We start from the raw sequence: 6,167 nt of genomic DNA, 5'->3' as shown, positions 1-6,167 counted from the left end.
TCTTGGGTATAACTTTTATCATTGTCTTTGAAAGTACTGCAGCATCTAGCTAGGGGTCCTTGAGCATCTTTTTTCTGATCTGTGCTTTCCCTAACCTCTTTTCCCATTCTGGTGTCTATCCCTAAATGCACAATGTAGCTTTTTGAAGTGGACAGTCACGCAGATGTGTTGTTTCAGGTGTGCAGTATGACTTGTGTTTGACTGAGAGGTTCATCTGAGGCTCTGCTGTTGGTGGCTCTGGAGCAGCCTTGGCAGTTTGCAGCACTTCATTCAGCATTACAGGATGACAGCTTAATGTTGACTTGTATGATTTATTTTCTTTCACTGCAGAAGGAAAATCCCAGCTTCTCTCAAGGCGGTGGTCACCAGAACCTAATGCTGTGGAAAAAACACCACCTCACCCTAACAGAAAAAAAACCTGTGTGGCTATTGCCCTGCTCTTCATGAAAGACAGTATGTTTGAGCACCCATCTCTAGCACTCGTCTGTACAGTCACAGACAGCTCAACCACCATGGCCATCCCTTCTTGCGCCTGGAAAGATGTGTGTTGCATGGTCTATGTGTCATTGTTTTCTCATTACAGCTATCTGCTTATTAACATAATCTTTTAATTGTCATTACATTGAGGAATTACATGCTGGGTGCTGTTGCACACTCCAGGAAGGCGATTTTCCTTCCAGGCATGGCATTTGCTCCTCCAGGATGACTGGCAGGGCTTATCTGAAAGGGATGGAGTCACACCTGGCAAGCTAGGGGTGTCCTGTCTCCCCATAATTCTGTGCTTTCATTTATGGATTCCGTGTCCTTTTCCTGAAACACCATGTCTTCCCTCCGGTGTATGAGTTCTTTTAATTTTTAAGTTTAGCCAAAATTCTGGGAACTCAGACCTGACTTTAGTCTGGTGACTGTAATTTTCCCATTTACTTGACAGGGGTGTGGTTTTGACTGAGCACCTGTTTGATGGAGTGGCACTGTCATATCCTAGTGCTGTCAGGGTGCCAGTCAAGTCTCTGGTTAGGGAGTCAGCTCAGAGGGTGTAGCAGTGCAGGCCCTGAATGAATCCTGTATTACCTTATGGGCCTTACTCCACAGAGCTGTGGAGACCAGGTATCTGTTTTGGTGTTTTGTGAAGATGTCTGTTGCTTCAGCCTGGCTGAGATCTGAACACATTCTGTTATCTAAGCAGAGACTTCAGATAGGTAAATTAGTTGACCTGGATGCAAACCTATATTTTTGATATAGGTAGATGTATTTTGGCTGTGCTGATGCATCATCTGGACAGGTTGTGAGTGGTGTTTGTGTATGAGTCTGGTCTGGTGCTGCCACTCAAGGAGGTGATGGTGACTAACAAGATGGTCAAGCTGCCATCTGTTTTGGTGGCTTTACTGTCTCATGTGTTCTGTAGGGCAACATTGACTCTGGGCAGCGTGCAAGGAGGAGGAACTTCCCTCAGTGCTGCCAAGCCACATGAGTTATGCTGGACACAGGCAGGAGCAGGGTTGACTCACAGGATGATTTGTCAGCTGTGTGACCTTCTGAGCTGGGGCCTGGGGCCAGCTGGAGACCACTGACCAGCTCCCTCCAGATAACTCATGCTTTCTTTGTTGCTGTCATGCAGTCTCTCCAGGGCCATGGTTGCTGTTGTCTGCATGTCCCAAATCAGCTGATGAAGCCCTTGACTGCTTGTCCTCTCAGTCCTCTAGCAGAGCTTGAGTACTGAAATTAATGTGGAGAGGTAGGAGTGGGATTCACCTTCAGATGAATGAAAAGGATCTCTTCCACTTGCCCTGTGTAAGAGCTCCTGGGATGATTTAGTAGATTAAAAATGCAGGTGGTTAAACACACTACCCATATTATTGCAAATGCTTTCCAGACAGAAGACATTGCATTTGTGTGGTTGTATAATACTATGGCTATGGTATTATGGCCTCTTGTATCCCCCACCTTTGTCAGGGCAGGAACAGCTTGCTTTGTGCAGTTGTGGCACTATCAGGTTGCTGAAAGCCCTTGCTTCATTTATCTTCAGCTCCTTGGAAGTGCTGAGGGCCGCCAGCCAGGCTGCGAGGTGAGAGTGATCATGGCAGTCCCCTGCAGCAGCAGCTGGGGAGGATGTTTTTGTGAGCACAGGTACACAGGCCTTGGCTGTGCACAGCTGAGAGCATGGAGAGGAAGATTTGTGTGTGTGTATTTTAATCTCTAGGGTCAAGAGATGAATATGTGCGTGGGCTCACAGTGAGTGTGTCAGCCCTGCACATGGAAGGCTGCCCAGAAGTGTGGAGATGTGCCAGCAACTCTTATTTCAAGTGCTGGGGTAGGTCATGGCTGTGCTGTGACTGCCTGAGCAGTGAGCCTGCTCCCTTGCATATCCTCCCTGTGTCTGATCCACACTGCCCTGGGCATCCAGGAAATCCTTTCCACTGAGTCAGAGGAGGGATCCTGTTGTGTAACAAAGGGCTTGCAATCCATCATGGCTTCAACACAGGATTAGGGCAACATCCACACTTTCCCTAAGCTAATCTGCAAGTATGCTGGCGGGGCTGGGGCAGCCAGCCTCCACAGGGTGTCCCTGACAGTGTAAAGGGAATTAAAGGGACGCTGAAGCCCCTCTTTGCAGGGATGAGCAACAGGCACAGAACTTGCCAGGGAGAGCCAGGTTGCAGCTGCTTCCCATCACTTCCATTTCCTGGATAATAGTGCTCATTTCTTTCCAGATTTGACTTGCCTGGGAACTCAGTAACATCTGTTCCTCCAGGTTTCATCAAAGATGGATTTCATTGTGGCAGAAAAGGCTTTTAGAAGTTGTTTTGTCTTTTTTTTTTTTTTTCCCTGGTTTTGTTCTCAGAGCAGTGACTTCAAGTGAGGTTTATCTCTAAAGGATAGTTATAAAAATGATAAGCTTGCCCTGCATTTGGCTTTCTGCTAAACAGTTTCTGCTCTGACTTGCTCATGATGCCAGCTCTAAAAGCCCCTGTTCTCACTGTACAGGGAGCTCCAAAAGCCCCTGTTCTCACTGTACAGGGAGCTCCAAAAGCCCCTGTTCCCAGTGTTCAGGGAGCTCCAAAAACCCCTGTTCCCAGTGTTCAGGGAGCTCCAAAAACCCCTGTTCCCAGGGTTCAGGGAGCTCCAAAAACCCCTGTTCCCAGGGTTCAGGGAGCTCCAAAAGCCCCTGTTCCCACTGTTCAGGCAGCTCCAAAAGCCCCTGTTCCCACTGTTCAGGCAGCTCCAAAAGCCCCTGTTCCCAGTGTTCAGGGAGCTCCAAAAGCCCCTGTTCCCAGTGTTCAGGGAGCTCCAAAAACCCCTGTTCCCAGTGTTCAGGGAGCTCCAAAAACCCCTGTTCCCAGGGTTCAGGGAGCTCCAAAAACCCCTGTTCCCAGGGTTCAGGGAGCTCCAAAAGCCCCTGTTCCCACTGTTCAGGGCAGCAGTCAGTGCTGGTGGCTGTGTCCATGCCAGGAGCCCTGCTCCCGTGTGCTGCCTCGTGTCACACAGATTCTGGACAGATTGGCAGTGCCACTACAACACACTGTGCTACAGCCAATTCTGCTGAGGATTCACAAAATGCAGAGGTATGTTCAATCTGCTACACTAATAGGAGTTAAAAAAACCAAAAAGCCTCACAACAATGATAAAAAACAGATTATTTTCTCAGTAAAAACCATCTCTTTAAATGGCTGTTTTCACATGTAAGCCTGCACTCAGAGTTCTGGATCTTTTTAGTGGAATGTGGCATAGTTCATCCCTATAGGATCACTTACAGAACTTAGACTTTTTTTAACTAATTTTTTTCTTTTCATAAACCCAAATCTAATTAGCTTTGTTAAGAATGCTTACCTCATGATTGCTTGTAGCATCATTCCTCATTGCTTTTCTCTTCTTGTAATCTCATTATTATAGGGTCAAAAAAGCATGTAATTCTTTAGGAAGGAAAAGTGAAGCAGTTAAAAATAATTTTATTCTCATGCGGCCCAATTCTAAAGCATTTCAAGCACTGAGCTGTTAGCGCCTTCAGTGGACAGCCTTGTGACACCTGTGAGGAAGGCATTTATATAAATGACCTCTCTCTTGGGCCATGGCACGGCCTTTGCACACAGGCAGGCGTGACCCAGTGGACTGGCTGTTCCCAGGAGATCCCTTTCTGCTCCAGGGAGAGTGCCCTGACATCCTTCTGCCCACTCTGCTTCCAGGTAATGTGTAACAGGCTGCCAGACCTTTTGGGAATCATCTTCTCCATCCACTTGCAGCTCTGATCTGAAAGCCTGTGAGAGCTGAAGGTTAAGCAGTTCAAGTTCAGGCTGGAAGATGCTGCTGCCTTTCTATGTGAGCTCTGAAATAGGCACTCAGAGGTTACCCCTGCAGCTCCGTGGCACAGCTGCCTCCTACTCATGCCCTTGAACTGACAAGGCCAGGAGGCAACAGAGACAGGGACAAACCAGCTCTGTCCTGCTATGGGCAGGCTGAAGCCAGTCTGCTCTGCTGCTGCTCTCTTTGGAGCACAGCAGTCCCAATATGGAGTTTCAGTAGTGCTCAATTCAAAACTGCTCTGTGTCTGTCTGTCTGGGTGACAGCCACCTGGTGACTGTACTGCCTATGCCTTCATCTCTTCCAGTTTTTAAGGTGGAGGTCTCAATGTGCCAATAAATGTGCCCTAGACATGAGAAGCAGGCAAGAGACAGAAACAAGCTGGCAGAAGAGCACAGCTGTAATGCTGTTAAAGGTGCTCATTCTTTTTCTCCTGCTTGTGATGTTTACTTGGCAGCTTTGGAGCCAATTCTCTGCAATCTATTTGGGGCTACAGAAAAAGGCTACCAGCCTTTTTTCGGAGCTACTATGTGGGAAGAGCAGTGTTCCTCACAGTTTTCTTTTTCCATACAAGCACTTATCCTGAGCCAGACTCAGTGCCATTCAGGTGGGGTGTGCCAGGCAGCCAGAGCCTGGCCAATCCTCAGGAAGTGATCAGCAGCAGTCCATCACACAGATCCTTCTGCTTGTCCTGAAGTACAGGGTCATTGGGTTGAGCTGGTGGATGTTTCAGCTCATTACCTTCCTAAGTTAATGGTTCTTGTTACTCAAATTAGTACTGAGATGTAAATTAACCTTTTCCCTCTTATCTGTTAAATAAAGGGTATAATCTCTATATTCAGGATGTTTCTAGAAGATTATTACTTACTAGCACGTGGTTTCATTGATTAGTTCCAGTTCTAGCAATCATTAACAACTACTGGTAGTTTAAGAATTACTTCTTATTTCAAAGGGTGGAATTCATTTGGCTTTACACCAAGGCAGGTGCAGTAAACCCTGCTAAGCAGGTACCTTTCTCTTCAATCATACTTCTGTATAAAAAGGCAATACATTCTACTGCTTGTGCCTTTTCAACTCTGAATTTCACCTTTACTGTTAAGAAAACATGTTGACATATCAAACAACGTAACAGGCAAAGAAGAACAAAATGAGTCACTATTTAGGCTATTTTTTTTTTCCTTTTAGACTATGCTTTCCCTGTTAGCATGTATCAATCAAAAGCCAGAAATACAATTTAAAAGGTAGATAACCAGAAGAAAAACTTGCCGAAATGTGCAAGGTGAGATAAACTGGATAGAAGAATTGCATGGAAACACACATAATGAAAGTGCAAGAAATGAAACAAAATGTAACTTCTTGATTAAACATGACTAACAGGGCATGTGTCTTCCTATCTTGGGAGTTTATAACTGCTAAAGTCATGGTACAGTAAGTCAATGCTGGAGAGGAAACAGAAAGGTGGCTGGATGATGTTTTCCTAACCATAATTATGTGAATAATTACACGTATCTGTTCTACATGCCTTCTGGCCCAAAATGCTCAATACAGTCCACTTTTTACTTGTTGTCTTGAAGTATTTTTAGTTGAAAATATCCTCCCTACCACAGCTGGGCTGCTCAACTATGCCACTGTTCCCCAACTCTGTTTTAGCAGAGCCAGTCCTCAAATATCCAATGAGACTTTAGTAGAACACAGCACATATAGCAAACAGCCTGGAAACAAAAGAAAAATTCCTACTGCATGCACCACAGTAGGGGCTTAGATTTGTTCTCAAATTAGGCCCATGATGTCTTGGGTGATTAGTGTGGGTATTACAAGGTTACTCTCTGTGCAACTATATGGCAGAATATGAGGTGTTCTAGTAACTCCAG

General features: G+C 45.9%; 1 long non-coding RNA gene across 1 annotated transcript; it reads right to left on the bottom strand.

The window, feature by feature from the left end:
- Positions 1-1,204: 1,204 nt before the first annotated feature.
- On the bottom strand, positions 1,205-4,080 carry LOC134421016 (uncharacterized). The gene is made up of 2 exons (XR_010028493.1): positions 3,829-4,080; positions 1,205-1,716 (listed from the first exon to the last, which is right to left on the bottom strand). It is a non-coding gene; the product is annotated as an uncharacterized LOC134421016 (long non-coding RNA).
- Between the last annotated feature and the right edge of the window lie 2,087 nt (positions 4,081-6,167).

The sequence above is a fragment of the Melospiza melodia genome, chromosome 8 (genome assembly GCF_035770615.1).
Source record: "Melospiza melodia melodia isolate bMelMel2 chromosome 8, bMelMel2.pri, whole genome shotgun sequence".
NCBI lineage: Eukaryota > Metazoa > Chordata > Aves > Passeriformes > Passerellidae > Melospiza > Melospiza melodia.
Note: the sequence above shows the minus strand (reverse complement) of the source record. Positions and strands in the feature narration are given on the sequence as shown.